Source organism: Lissotriton helveticus, chromosome 11, assembly GCF_964261635.1.
Source record: "Lissotriton helveticus chromosome 11, aLisHel1.1, whole genome shotgun sequence".
Classification (NCBI taxonomy): Eukaryota; Metazoa; Chordata; class Amphibia; order Caudata; family Salamandridae; genus Lissotriton; species Lissotriton helveticus.
This window is the reverse complement of record NC_136072.1, coordinates 851,922,304-851,938,533: the sequence shown is the minus strand read 5'-3', so window position 1 is coordinate 851,938,533 and position 16,230 is coordinate 851,922,304. Positions and strand designations below refer to the sequence as shown.

At 46.2% G+C, this 16,230-nt stretch overlaps 1 protein-coding gene across 1 annotated transcript in view; it reads left to right on the top strand.

Annotated features, from left to right (window-relative positions):
* The window catches only part of CCDC60 (coiled-coil domain containing 60), a 532,753-nt gene that overhangs the window by 182,047 nt on the left and 334,476 nt on the right, over positions 1-16,230 (top strand). The window lies entirely within an intron of this gene.

Sequence of the window (16,230 nt, the reverse complement as noted above, 5' to 3'; positions counted from 1 at the left end):
AATGAGGCGAAAAAGCAAGACATTTTATTGTAAATATCGACTCATCTCCTGATTAAAACCAGAACAGTGCAAGGGGCAGTTTCAACAAATAACTGCAAGACTCAGGCCAACATGTTTCAGCCCTTAGGGAACAAAATCCCCTTGGCTTTCTTCAGGGCCTCTGCTCTTAAACTTTGCTACTGCAGATCGAATATTATATCATCGCAATTAAAGTGAAAAAATGAACTATAAGTAGTGAAAATACACACATACTAAGAGGTTGGATTCGATACAACCTACTTGTTACTGATCCTCCGCTTCAAGGAATGCAGATGGCATCTAAAAAAACAAAATTCATCGTTACTCCAGGGTAGCTCTCTTATTAAATTGTTTCATCAAATTATACTGCTAACCATTCAAAATCATTATATATGCTCACCCAGCTTGACTGGGGACTGGACCTCACCTCACCTAGACCTAGCTCAGGAAAAAAGGAGTACGCTTTGTTTAACCTTATCCTGCCTATTCTAGCAACCCTATTATAGTCCATCCTTGCAGAGATTGGCAACTCTAGATAGCCAGGTGGCATCTCCCAACAAGCTTTTCAAAACAACTAAACTCACATCATTCTATCAAGCATGGCCTTACTCATACGACTGGTATGCAAAGATAACCCAGTCTAACCATAGAGATCCTCTACTGTGTTCAGAGGATACATCTACACTCCAAACTCAATGGAATATCTATTACTTTGATTTTGAATCAGTGATTGTGTCACTCCTAACCTATTGAGTATGGTAAAAAACAGGAGGGCTTATCGTTACTGAATAGAAGACCCAATATGGAATCACTTAAGAATCCTAAGTACACTCACAGTTTCAAAGAGCGCCCTTATCCCATCGAGAATATTAACAAACGCATCATATCATTGAAATAATCATGAACGCTGTACACTGACTGACTATAGTTTGGAATAGCACCCATCGTCCCTACCTGTCCGTCGTTGCCTCAGGGTCTCTAATCTCGGTTGAAAATGTGCCTAGTAAAAGTGATACATGACGCAGAATATTCGCACACCAAACCAATTTATTGGCCAGGAATCGTTACTTAGGATTCTTAAGTGATTCAATATAGTGTCTTCTATTCAGTAACGATAAGCCGTCCTGTTTTTTAGTGGGTTAGTGGATGACTTTCAAGATAGTGCTCCCACTGACAAGTTTCTCAAAAATAAAAAAAATCCCCAAAAGCAGGATGGTTTTTGGGAAACAAAAAACAATAGTCCATGCGCCCTGCGTCATTGCAGGCAATATGTATTTGAAGGTCAGCTGTAGTTTTTGTGGATTCCTGACATTCATTACCCGATGGCCTTGTGCAGGGTCACTGGTCAAAGGCTTCCAATGGTGTAGATGATATGCCACTTCTAGAATGCTGGTTTTCCCACACACGCTGAATTGAGGCAAATCTCCTGCCCTAGGTTGCATTTAAGGTCTTAAATCACACTGACTGCCACTACCTCCTTCAAACTTAACATTCAAGCTTCTGTCATAGATGCGGCACATATAATGCAATCACAAATGCCTTTGACATGATCCTTCAATTCCTTGTTAAATGGGAACATCAGTGAAGCCACCAGCAGAAAAAAACACTTTTGAGAGAATCATGCACTGTATAAACCCCCTTTCAGACCCACCTATGCCTCTCTTCATAGACAAGCGCAATGTCATCAACCGGTTCTTCTGTGCAAAAATACATAAGATTTGACAGCAAATCAACAGTACCAAGCGTACTTCATCTCTTGTGCCCATCGATTTCCTGCAGAATCTCGTAATTGTCATCCTTCAAAGCCCTATATCATGCAGCTCTCGCTGACATACTTAACTACCTCAAAGCCACTTCTGATGAAGATTGTGTCTTACCTTCATTCTCCATCAAAGCTTTCTATGGGGACACTCACACCACTACTTACCATTATCAATGTCTCCCTCACTCAAGGCATCTTCCTTGAACCTCTGAAGACGAGCCAGATCCTCCCACTCCTAAAGAATCCTACATTGGACCCTGATGATCTCACCAACTACTATCCCATCACTCACCTATAATTCATCGGCAAAATCATTGAAAAAGCAGTATTGGCTCTTCTCCAAGATCACATTAATGCGAATCATCTTATGCTCAATTACCAGTGTGGCTTCAGATCATGCTGCAGCATGGAGACCATTACCTTACACATTGTAGATGACACCCTCCTGACCACAGACAAAGATGACCACTGCCTTCTAATATTGCTTGACCTCTCAGTTGCCTTTGACAGAGTCTATCGCACCTTCATATAGACCCTGGAGTCTTGAATGAGATTCACTGGCAATGTCCTTCATTGGTTCTACACCTACCTTTCCAACTCACAGCAGTTTGTTCACTTCCCGGCCCCTAAAGACCCCGATAACTTGCAGACCCCCTCCCCACACCCCCCGATTCCCATACTATCCCCCATCATCTCATATTCACCAATATAATGATGATACACAACCCTATTTGAAAGTCTACTCTGTGCCAGACATTCAACAACTGAAACACTTCCTGAAAGACATTGAACACTTAAAAACAAACCTGGATGGAAAGCGCCTTCTGAAGCTCATCCCAGGTAAGACCGAATTTCTGTTAATAGCTAAGAACAACAAACAAGAAACAGTACAAACTTAGCTCAGTAAGATGAACCCTGAAGGCATTGAACCCCAACTTTCACCAAATCCCAAGTCATTTGGATTCACCTTGGACACCTACCTCCCTCAAGGAAAACATTGCTGAAAAAGACAAAGAAGGCCTGGTATCAGTGCTTTCGGCAAAAAAAAAAAAAAAAAGTGAAATCGTTACCTCCAGAAAGCGACTCCTGAACTGCGGTTCAAGCCCTCATACTCTTGCACCAGGATGGTGGTATTGCTCTGCTCCTTGGCCTATCAGACTCCACACTAGCTCTCATGAAAGGAATCTTGTGCGCCGCAGCATATCTCGTAAAGAGCTTGGAGGAATATGATCACATCACCCCCATCCCGATGGAACTTCATTGGTTCCTTACTAGCCCGCACGATCTTCAACTCCATCTCTGTCATTTAGAAAGTAATCACAACCAGCACCCTAAGCTTTGCTGATCATCAATCAATCAATCAATCAATCAATCAATCAATCAATCAATCAATCAGAGCATTTATATAGCGCGCTACTCACCCAGAGGGTCTCAAGGCGCTGGGGGGGGGGGGGGGAGGGGGTCCGCTACTGCTCGAACAGCCAGGTCTTGAGCTGCTTCCTGAAGGCGAGGTGGTCTTGGGTCAGGCGGAGGCGGGTCGGAAGGGAGTTCCAAGTCTTGGCGGCCAGGTAGGAGAAGGACCTTCCTCCTGTGGTGGCTCTTCGGATGCGGGGGACGGCGGCGAGGGCCATCTCTGGTGGTTTCTCAGCAGCCAGGACACCATGAGATTGCAGACTAAGAATGCAGAAAAATTATGACAAGGCCTTTTCCATCTGCACACGCTAGATCTTAACAATATTCTTGTATCCCTCAGGAACACCCCAAGGCTCCTCTGATTTAGGAGGAGTTGAAGACACAACTCTTTAAATAGCGCATAAATCACAATGCATTAAACTCTTACAAACCAGCTACCTTTCCTTTCACTCATTGACTTTATTCTTATCTTTGACCGTGTACAGTGCTCTGCTGCCTTTTGGCCAGGCTTGCACTATAGAAAAACCGCATACATACATAACTATCTTTCCCTTCTCCTCCTCCTTTTTGATTTATTTGCTGATGTTATGACTTTAGACAAAGATTAAGTAAAGAAAGTACATTATATATTAACTTTGTAAATATGCAGATAATGTCATTGCCTAAGTTATAAAAAATACTTCAAAGTATACTATATTCAAAGTGAAGCATATATCATGCATTTCTGAAAACCTGGCTAGCACTTAACCTTTCCGTGGATTCATAGAAATGTAACCCTGCGAGGCCTCCTGATTTATAATTATTTATGTTTAACGTACTTAGTTTGAAAACTAACCAACTGGTAAGCCCTTTATTAAAGAAAACAGGCATGTATTCCTGTTATAGTTCACCTATAAAATTGCAATATAAGATTTAGCAAGAAATGTTTTAGATTAAATGAGAATGTTCTTTCATGTGATCCCAAGTTGTAACCTGGAGGATCTAGTAAATGTCTCATGGGTACAAATAGAATCAAAGAAACGTTTGAAATAGGCAGCACAGCCCACAAACCATTCTCCCTAAGTTAAGTGGTTTCTTCCCGCAAATTTGGGACAAAGGGCCGGATTACAATGCCGGTCAGACACCGTAGCGGAAGTACGACCGGCCGACTAGAAGTCGGCGGTCCCACTCCCCGCATAACGATGCAACCATCTTCACAGCGGTCGCAATGTGTATTCTTTGCATTGCAGCTTGCGCTGTGGGCTGCAGCACACGCTGCAGTACAAAATATACACATTTTAAACATCCCTGCACCATGTGGCAAGCACTCATGTTTAGGTGGGCACCATAGGTGCCCCCTATGGCCCATAGCGGAGGGTCAGGGGGCCCTGCTAGGGGCCCCCAAAGTCACTGTCCATGTGCCTATTCATGCTGGGTTAACCGCCATGAAAGGGCCGGTGAAAAGTGACATCCTAATCCCTACGGTGGTGCCTGAGAAAGGCTTTGCCCCATTGTAGGGATTAGGAGTCAGACTGCCGCACTGACAGGATCCTTGATCCTGTAGCACACTGTGGTCTTTTCCCCGCCAGCCGAGATCTGACCTCCTGCATCCTAATGCGGCAGTCGGATCCAATGGGGCTGGATGGCGGTGGGACCTCCATCCAACAGCCTGACGATGGCAGTCCCACCGCCATCGTAATCAGGCCCATAGTCACACCTAAGTAAGGAGAGCTTAAAAAATGCTTACACTGACAAAATCTTTGTGGCTCACGCTCTAGGGAAATATGTAAAATTAGGCCGCTTCATTCAAGAAAAAGCGAAAAATACAGCCAGATATTTTGGTTTTTCTGAGCACGATGATAAATATACTCGTAAAATTCAATTATAAGAACCCAAGTGAAAGCAGCTACTGGTTAGTAAACATTAAGTCATGCAAATTAGTCAGAAAATTTAGCAAACTACACATGAGAAGCTTGTGTTTATACCAATGTGCACCAGTCCAGGTCGGTACAAGAAATATGTAGCAATAAATATATATAAAAATAAATAGCAACACACATCGTGGGGCGATGGAGAAGGAAAGTGAGATTCATATCATACGACCTTTACCTTTCCTATGTTCATCTTTAAGGACATAGATAATATTTTGGTCTTTAAATAGTAGAAATTAATATGGTAATTGATGACCCAATCTGGACTTAAGATCAGGACTAGAAACACTGAATTGTGGGGCGAGATGAATCAAAAGTTATGCAAGAATAACATATCAGGATTTAAATACACATTAGAGGAAGTATTTTGTAAACATCGCTACCATTGGTGAAGGAGCCCATGCGCATTACTCGTTAAGGGCGTTATTATGTTTAGGTGGGATGGGCCATTATAATGGTTAACCATTGAGAAGTAATTCCATGAGTGCCTATTGCAAGCAGTGGCTCTGCAAGATCGCTCTGGAACGTAATGGGAGCAAGGAAATTGGATCCCACTTCCCCAGGACTGGTAGCAAAAAAAATCAACCAGTAGTTGTTGGGAAGAAACCCTTCTCACTCCTAGGCTTCCATATCACTACACCTACTACACTATTTTTTTTTAGCTTTGCCCCTAATTGCATTACATTAAAGTACTTTTAGCTAATTCTTTTGTGACGAAGGACGACTGTAGGTCGTTGCTCAAGGACGTGAGATATATTTTAAAAAAGGCGACTGGTCCCAGAGAGAGAGAGAAGCAGAAAACTTGAATAAGAGAAGATAACTAAATGCACTCATTGGCACCCGCTAAATTACACATTTCTAAAGATAATTGTGAAGACTATTGGAGGAGAAACGGATTCTGGACCTGAGATACCGTCATGGTTAACTGACAGAAAGCATACTGTGCTGTTCTAGGATGGGTTCAAACACTAGTTTGACCTAGAAATATTAGACGGTGTGGTGTGGTCATTTATCTTTAATCAGGCAGAGCCAATCAGGTGTCTTTAGCCATGTATTAGTATATTCACTAGGCAACAGTCTCCCTGCACAGTTAAACATAAGGTTGCAGTAACGTGAATCATCCTACTAGATGTAGAGGAGACTCATGAGAAGAAAGCATTCTTCATGTTGTAGGTCACACCTATAGACAGCTTTAGCGGTTCGTTGTCGAAATACCTCTTGCGTACACTATCAATGCTTACAGCGGCTTTTGGGTTAACCATTGCTTATCACTGATTGGCTTTTTTGTCAAACTCGTTTATTTCTTCATTGACTTTCATTCCATTTCTGAAGTTTGCCCCCCCCCCATGCCCCCATGGAGTCTGGCTTCTTCGCCATCATTTCATTGGATGACCACTGCTTACATTCAGCGAACTATTATTTTATTTTCCTTTTAGCCCTCTATGGGAGTGCTTTCTGTCTTCACCACACTCCCAATTGTGATGCTTCGTACACTTGTCCCTCTATGCTCTCTGTTTTGCTCTCAAACCCGGCATTTTATCTGTTGTTTTTCTCACCCCTCACCATTCCACTTGCCTTTTTTAGGTCGAGCCTGAGTCGCCGCGCATGCGCTGCTCTGCGAGACTTGTTGTGGTTAAATATGTAAGAGAAGCCCCACCCACATTTTTCATTGGCTTGTGTCCTTCGTAAAACCAGGCTTGCGAGTTGTTGTTAGTGTTGTTAGTCACTCCTTGTCTGCATTTGTAAACAATAATCATAAACAAAGACCTGCTCTAAACCGGGATAAACATTGTGAGCATACCCAAACACCACATCATACCCCAAAACGTACTTATAGCAGTTGCTCTCTGTCAACCTATAGTTAAAGTATAAGCCTTAGTCACTGGTGGAAAAATAAGGGACATTACATGTGTAGCGTTATCCCTACATGTCCCTACTCATATACGCAAAGCCAATTCGGGGAACGTGCCACCTCAATATGCAGATTTGGAAATGGTTCACCAGTGCCACAACCACTTGCCTGAAACAACTTGCAACAACAACTTGCATTTGTAAACACCCATGGTGACTGGCCCCTTTACTTCGGATGCGACATGGCATTTCTTATTTAGTTTGAAAGTACTCTTTTCTTTAATATGGTTCTCCTACTGCGGGCACAACTTCCTTTCCTCGCCATGCCTGCTTTCACTTTCAAGCAGTCCTGGACTATGGCGGCCACTTCTTTGAAGTGAAATAGGTCTCGCATTTACAAGAGTTTGAGCTATTGCCATTCTAAATGACAATAGCTTAAACTCTCGTAAATGCGAGATCTATTGTATTGCAAACGCTTGTTTGTAACCCCCTCCGTGACTACCCTCACCCATCCCTGTTCACTGCTGCCATTCATCAGTGGTGTTTACTTATTCAGTTGTTCTCACCACCATAGGTTCCTTCTTTGTTTCCACGCCCCTCCCTATTCCTTTATAAAAAATGCATTTATTTTCTTTTTTTATGAGGGCCTGGCAGCTTCAATTTAATACTTAGCCACTTCTTTCTGTAAATTCACTTTTATGCACCTTTTATCTATTTGTTCTTTTTAATTTAGTGCTACAAGATGGGTGTCCGCCATCTGCAAACCGTAATTTAAAAAACAAATAAGCCGAATGGCCACTGCATCATGATATATGAATGTGCAAACCTAATGATACATGCATGCACATAAGTCACTACGCTTGGGCCAAAATGACATCTGCTTCACAATGTATGCACTCGCATATATGATGACGCATGCATGCACATACATTATTATGCTGGGGCAAATTATTTCTTTTTTTTTGCCATAGCTCTACAGCATTGGATACAGGCATTTTGTTTCTTTTTGCTGATTCTGTTTTGCATGGGCAATGAGCTTCACAAAACCAAAACATCAGCATATACCTTTTAAAACGATGATCTATTGACTTCGCTAATTCTTTTTAGGTCGAGCCTAAACAGTGCTTGTGCTGTTAGTCGATCTGTTGTCTGTATTTTGTGGAGTCTGAGTTCTCATTCTCTTTGGATTGGCTTTTGCGTGTGACATGTAAAAATCGTAGCCTGCAAATGGCTAATAGTGGTTGCATGTCCTACCTCTTCTGAAAAGTTCACTCCCATGGAGTATTACCGTGGGTATGAGCAGTGACTCACATGCAGTCCCTACGTGCAATGCTTACCTGGGAGTGTAGCCGATGAGTGCTTGTTTTTTTTTAAACCGCACCATGAAGCGGCTGGCATTATTTACATAAAAAAATATTTTAAAGCGCAACCATGCCGGCTTTTATTTTAATGGTGCAGGTGTTGTGATTGCTTAGCGGTGTCATGAGTAGCCCTTCTCCGGCACGCACAAAGTGAAGAGAGGAGCGAGGCGCTGCGCTTAGCAACTACAACATGCAATAAACACATGTTTGTCATTGCCTGGCCCCAACATGTCCTTCAGAGTAACCTATTCTTCTTGGGGCCTAGGGGCGAAGCAAAGAAGGTAAGACATTTGTGCACAAACTTTCGTAAGCATGCACGCCCTTGCTGAAAGAAACTAGCGCAAGACCGTCTCTCGATACACACCGCTCCAGGGCATGCGGACACCAAGGAGCAGAGGAGACGGAGCGCAGGGTGTCAGCACTGCTGAAGAGCTAGCTACAGTGGGAGCGCAAGGCCTTCTCCTTCTGCTGCTGACTCTCCTCAGCCACCCTCATGCCATTATGTCCGCCAGCAGTCTACTGGAGTAGGTGAGGCCATCCTACCAACGTGCAGCCAGCAAAAGCCACGTGCTTCTGTAGTGCGAGAGAGGACTGCGGCTCGGCGGAAGCGTGGGCCTTCACTTTCACAACTCTTACCCCTTCATAAGTCCACATCTCAATTGTATATGCAGATCTCGCACTACTTGTCTGCTTACAGGATAAGCTGGTACGGACCCCCTAGCACAGGCCGCAGTCACATTTAGGGTTCCCTTCCTTTCCTCAGTACAGTCCCCAAAGCCTCAAACACCTTAGCCAGTTCTAGTGCCTCAGTGGACTAATACGTCCTCTTCAGGGGCCTGTGTTCGACCTCATGGTCACAGGTTCAAATCCTGGCGGGTCCACTTAGCCTACCATCCATCTGAGGTCGATAAAACAAGTACCATTGAGTTGGGTAACAATAAACATCTGTTATTCAGTGCCAAGATACCCTTCTGAGTGAACATGCACTTTACAAATACACGTTATATTAGTCAGGGCTTCTTGCTCACTCACCACAAAGGCCTGGTACTCAAATTTCTAGCCAAATGGCCCACAGATCTTTCCCTTCCCCGAGTACCCTGTTCCTGCCGAGGGATCGGATTTCTTTTTACTGTATCGCCGTAATTTCCACCTGTCTGTCACTCAGCGTGCCTTGCACTCCCCGATTTAGGGGTTGTTTTTAGGTCGAAGCCTGCGAAGGCTGCGCTTGCGCAGTCCCGCAGGTGAGATCTTATGTCTCCTAGTACTGGGGTTGAACCCGCCTCTCTCTTCCATTGGCTAACTCCATAAATGGAGGATAGCCATTGGAAGAGAATGATGTCAATCAATCTTTGAGCAGATTCGTGGGCGTTCCTGTCTTTTCTTTAAGCCCCGCCCCTTTTTGTCCGTCATGAAGTTGTGGGCGTTGACTTTTTTTTTTACACCAATGTTTTTCGTCATTACTAACCTCGTCCTGGTCCCGCGTGGTTGTATCCTGCCCCCCTTTCCGCTGTCCGTCCCCCCTCCTGCTGTCCTTGTCTTTGTTCCCGCCCACCCCCCCTCGCAGATCACTACAGTCGCCGCTTCGGGCAAGAGGTGTCTTTGTTCCCGCCCCCCCTAGAAATGTAGTTTTAAGTTTTCTTGGTTGTAATTGGCTGCTGTAAAATATAGAGTAAAGAGAGAGAACCATGATCAGAACCTCCAGTCCTAAAAGCTAATTGGGTTGATAAAAAATTATATTTGAGATCCTGTGCAGTCGGTCGTTCTCTGTTCTTCAAATCTTTGGTTGTTTACCTTGCGCCATTCCGTTTTTGGGGGGTTTATTCCCACAGGGTTGCGTGGCTGCATATTATTATTGTGTATTTTATATAGCGTGCAGCTACCCCAACGGGGTGTCCCGGCGCTTCTGAGTGAAAGCAGAGTGAAAGTCCTGGGGGGGGGTTAACAAAAGAGGAAAGTTTTTAGTGCCTTACGGAAGAGTAATTCTTCCTGGATCATCCTAATTGCGATCGGGAGTTTGTTCCAGAGAGTTGTGGCACAGACCTGGAAGGTTTTACCTCCAGAACGTACTTTCCTGAATCTTGGTATGGAAAGCAGATGTTGGGAGTTGGAACGGAGGTTCCGAGAGTTACAGTAGGGACGGATACTAACAGAGAGGTAGGCCGATCCCCGACCCATAGTTGCTCGATGGGCTAAGGTCATGGCTTTGAATTCAGCTCTTTGATGGATTGGTAGCCAGTGTAATGCTCTGCGATGTGGCAAAATATGGGTGCGTAGGGAAACCCCGCAGACCAGCCGAACAGCCGCATTCTGGACTGTCTGGAGCCGATGTAGAGGGCCCGCGGGCAACCCTAAATACAGGCCGTTCGCATAGTCCAGGTGAGATGTAATCAATGCCTGGACTATGGTTTTCCTGGTGTCACTGGGGAGATAGGTGATGAATTTCCTAATCATCCTAATCTTGGAAAAACAAGCGGCAGAAACGGTCTGTATTTGGTTACTAAAGGAAAGATTTGAGTCCCACTTGACCCCTAGATTTTTTACAGAGTCCTTAGGGACAGGGGGAAGGCTGAGTTCCTGTGGCCACCAGAGAGTTGCATCAAGAGGGGAGGGTTGATGGAAAAAGAGAACCTCCGTTTTCGCCGCATTCATGCGGAGGCAGTTATGGTCCATCCATTTTGAAATGTCACGCAGACAATCCTTCAGAGGATCAAAAGTAGTCTGCGTGGCACTCTCATAAGAGAAAAGCAGCTGAATATCATCTGCATAGGAAGTAGCTATGATGCCCGACCTAGCAATGAGTTTGGCCAGAGGACAAAAATAGACATTGAACAATAGTGGGCTCAAAGCCGAGCCCTGAGGGACACCCCATTTCAGGGTACGGCTAACAGAAGTAAAAGGGTGAGTATAGACTGCCTGGGTACGATTAGACAAAAAAGAGGTCAGCCACTCCAGGGCCTTCCCCTGAATACCCATCGACCGAAGACGGTCAATCAGGATGGGGTGAGAGACGGTGTCGAATGCTGCCGACAAGTCGAGCAGCACCAGCACCGCTCTGGAACCCCCATCCAGTTTCCACTGTACGGAGTCGGCCTTTTCTATAAGGGCCGACTCAGTACTATGGCACTTTCTAAAACCATGTTGGGATTCATGAAGTAGGCCGTGGGATTCAAGAAAACCTGCCAGTTGTTGCTGCGCTAGCTTTTCAAGGACCTTGGCAGGGGCTGGGAGCAGAGAGATGGGTCTATAGTTCACCGGCTCATTAGGATCTGTATTAGCTTTCTTTAGGATCGGGACCAGTTGGGCATGTTTCCAAGACTCCGGGAAAATTCCGGTTTTGAACGAGTCATTCCAGATGTGGTTGAGGAAGGGATTAAGAAAGGAGGCCAATGATTTATATTGCTTAGCTGGCCAAGGGTCAAGTGGTGAGCCGGAGCGGCATCTAGACAGTTCCATCAGTGAGTGCTCCAGTGAGATTGCCTCAAAGTCTGACAAGGTGGAGGAAGACTCGATACGGTCAGGTAGAGACGTATCACTCCCTAGATCATTATTCTTGGGGACGGTGTCATAGATCTTCGCGATCTTGTCTTCAAAGAAGCCAGAGAGGCGGGAGCAAAGGGCCTGAGAGACTGGAAGACACTGTTTAAGAGCCAAGGGATCTGTGAAAGTCTTCACTGTGTTAAAAATTTCCCTGGCCGAGCCATGCGCTCTATTAATTTTCTCCTCCAGGTAGCGTTTTTTATGCTCAATTATTTTCCTACGGTATTCTTTGAGGGCCAGTTTATATTTAAGTTTTGTGTCAATAGCATAGGATGACCTCCACCGGCGCTCCAACAGCTTGCAAGAAGATTTATATTTCCGAAGCTCGTCGGAGTACCATGGGGCGGAGGGAGCTGCTCGAAAGGTTTTAATCGGTCGCATAGGAGCGAGCGAGTCAATAGCAGAGGAGACCCAGCAGTTGAGGTTAGTCAGACGTGAATCTAAGTCAGGGGCGTCTTTGGGAGTGGTATTTACAAGATTTAGGGCAACACTGTCAGGGGAGATCTTACTCCAATTATGTCCTACCACCTTAGGGGGAATTCTAGGTCTCACATGCTGGCAAAAGTGAATAGAAAAAGGGATAAAAAAGTGGTCCCACCAAATCACCGGATAGGGATCCTCAATCAGGATGTTTGAGAAATTCCAGCAAACAAGATCAAGAGTATGACTAGCTTTGTGCGTAGGTTGAGAAACAAGTTGGCTTAAACCAGCATCTTTTAAAGTAGAAAGAAATTTAAGGCAAAGCTTGTCAGAAGAGTCCTCTGTGTGTAAATTTAGGTCTCCTAGTAAGGTAAAATTGGCATAGCGTAAGCTAGCCTGAAGGACATAGTCCAAAAATATAGCCAAGTAGGAAGCCTTAGATTTAGGAGGGCGATAGACCAGTAGCTCTGTCAGTGTGGTGTGTTCAGCTAATTTAATACAGAAGGGAAGGGCTTCAATCAGTTCAATTTGTGTGTAAGGGAAGGAAGAGATAGTCCATTGGGATCTATAAATAATAGCTACCCCACCTCCCCGGTTGCGACCCGCTCTATCGGCGCATAAGATATTATATTCCGGGGGAATGGCCAGGCATAAAAACCGATTAGATTCATCCTCCAACCATGTTTCAGTAAGAAAAAGTAAATCCCAGTTATTGTCCATCAGAGACTGGGCGATATCGAGAGAATGTTTAGGCAGGGAGCGACAGTTAATTAGGCCGGCCTTAATAGTGAAATTGCTGGTATCTTTAGGGGCCTGAGACGGCGGCTGATCAAAGGGGCACGGGAACAATGTGTCATTCAGCATATTACAAGGTATGCCCAACACTGGATATAGGGCTAGGTCCCTTTGAAGAGAAACAGTGAGAGCACAGCATTTGTGTTGTAGCGAAAAAAGAGACTCCTTACTATATGTTTTGAAGCAAGATAAAGGGGTTTCCACAGAGTACCTGGCCTCGGCCGCGTCCTGATCGTGGACGGGCGCAGACGGGCAGGACTCTGGCACGACTCCGGCACAGATCCGGCGCGTCCGCTGACCGCGTTCGCTGCGTGGAGTCATGACCGTTGCCTTTTATGCTAGTGACTGGACGCTTCCCCTACCAAAATGACCGCCGCGCTTCTGCCGATTCGAGGGAGATCCTCCCAGCCCCAAAATCGACCGAGGTAGGCTCAGGGAGCAAGGCAGTGCGGGGAAAAACAATTTAGGTAGGATAGTTTGTAGTTTTCGGCCCCGCGCGGCCCTGTTCCCTTTAATTTATCGGTTCTCGTGGATGCACAAGTGGATTCTATCACTATTAGGTTAACGACAACTGTGTTGTGGTTGACTCTCTGGTTCTGGAACCAACGCGGTCGAGCCGATTTTGGTTGATTCGTTGGGTTACGGCCTAGTACGAATTGGTTCTTAGAACCGCGCAGTCGGGCATGTTTTGGTTGATTCTCTGGTGCTCAACCTTCTGCGGTCAGGCAAGTTCCATTCGTTTCCCGTGTCTGTGGCCCGCCTGCGCACCCCGTTGTCTGGAGATGATGGCGGAGACTCTGCAGCTTTTTCTTCGAGGAACAAAACGGGAACCAGAGGAAGAGGAGGAGGAAGGACAGGGAGGCAAAAGGAGGCGGAGCGAGGGGCAAACCGTAATGGACAGCATGCAGGTACAGTGAGACAGGAGGGGAGCAATAGGTGTTCTGAAGGTCGGGGGCGCCGGAATGGGTATTGAGGGCCACATTACTGGATAACGGGCACAGGGTCACAGGGGGACATCGGTGATGGGTCATGAGGGGTTGTAGTGCTGGTCACTTGGGGCCTGGGCCTCTGGAAGACTGCACTGCTGGGCAGCATTGAAGGGGCATGGTGGATGCGCTGTGTTTTGGAGTCTGATGTCGTTGGGTGGGGGCTGTAGTGCTGTTGCCCTGTTGCCCGAAGCCTTCCCAAGTATTGCAAGTGATATTGGGTATCTCATGCAGTGTTGGTGTATTGACAGGACAGTGTGACTGGAAAAGAAAGAGAGGGACAGTGCTGAGGTTTTGGGGTCTGCAGTGTTGGCATACTGGTCAGCACAACCCTGAAGATATTGTGAAGCTTCTGGGCTGGGGAATAACTAAGGTGTTTTTATTGGAGAGCTGCAGCTCCGCAGTCAAGTTATTGTGAGTGCCGTGCTGCAATTTAAGGGCTGCAACACTGGCAATTTGAAGGCTGCATGGAAGGCTTATTAAAGGCTGTGACGCTGAGTTGTATATGGGGCCTGGGAGTACTGGACTGGGTGTGGATATCGAACTGCTGAGTGTTGATGGGGGCTACGCAAGCTGGGTTGTTGTCTGCATGTGCTGAGTTGTTACGATTGCGGCCCCAGGGTCGTTGTTTGGGGGCGTTGCGGAGATGGAGTAGCAGAGGCCGCAAGAATGGTGTAATGAGGGCCAAAGTATTAAGGTGTTGTGGACGCCTGTAGCAGTGAGCTCTTCGCGGCTGGATTTATGATGTATATTAGTGGTACTGCAGTGATTAGAATCTTAAAGGTCTGCAGGGATCGGCTATCTGTGTCCAGCTTTAAATACAAACAGTAACAAAACGTCCCACATTGCGTGAAACAGTGCCCCCCCTCATTTCTCTAGTCGGTGCCCCCCCCCCTGCTGACATTCCCAACCCACCCCTCCCCTTGAGATCTCGGGCCCGGGGTGCGACAGGTTCACCACTGTCTCCCCTCTCCAGCCTCCCTGTCACCCACACGTCACTGCTCACCTTTGACCTCTCCTTCAATACCTAAAAAGCCCTCACTCGTCATACCTTCTGTCACTCACACTGAACCCCTCCTTCTCGCCCATAACTACCTTAACCCTGCCCTCTCCCCACACCCAGCAGCTCCCCCTCCGGCACACATGGACACTTCTTGAATTGGAAGACCCCCCCCCCTCCAGTCTGGAGCCGGGGGCGAACCCCCTACCACTCTCTCCTCTCACACTCCCTTGCCCCACCGGCATAAGTTAACACTTCATGAAAGTCCCTGTGGACTCTCCCTCCCGAACCTCCCACCCCTCCAGCCTGGAGCCAGGGGTGAACCCCTCCCTCCCAGCTCCCCCCTCTCAGACTTCCTTGCCCCATCGGCATAAGTTGACACTTCATCGAAGACCCATCCCTCCAGCCTGGAGCCAGGGGCCGGGGTGCAGCCCCCCACACACTCCCTCACCCCACCGGCATAAGTTGACACTTCATGGAAATGCCTGTGCCCTGCTCTGTGTGGATAGCTTTTTTTGTAGGTGGCTCTATGTGTGGGTGGCTCTGTCTGTGTGAGGGTGGCTCTGTGTAGGTGGCTCTGTGTGTGTGAGGGTGGCTCTGTGTAGGTGGCTCTGTGTGTGTGGCTCTATGTGAATGACTGTGTGTGGGTGGCTCTCTGTGTGTGTGTGGCTCTGTCTGTGTGGCTCTGTCTGTGTGTGTGTGTGTGTGTGTGTGTGTGTGTGTGTGTCTGTGTGGCTCTGTGTGTGTGTGCAAATGCAATAGGTCTCGCATTTGTGAGAGATTAAGCTATTGGCATTGTAAATGACAATGCCATTTATTTATCTGTTTTCAATAACCAATACATAAATACAAAATTTGTCATTTTCAATGCCAATAGCTCTAACTTTTACAAAGGCGAGACCGTTGCATTATAAATGCTTGTTTTATTAGCATATGGTTTGGTTTTATTTTCTTTTTGGATCCTCTTCTTTGCCTAGCCTTCACTGATTTCCTTTGATGCCCCCCTCATCCCACTTCTTAAAATTCTCTGTTTTTTCCTTCTGCATCTCCAGTGCTCCCCGTTCCATAAGACTAAGGAATATCTCCCATACTCTTATCAGTGCTACTTCTTGGCAGCCGTGGGTGGCTCCATAGTACCATTTCTTTTTCAGCATTAGTGACCTGCATGCCCTAATGG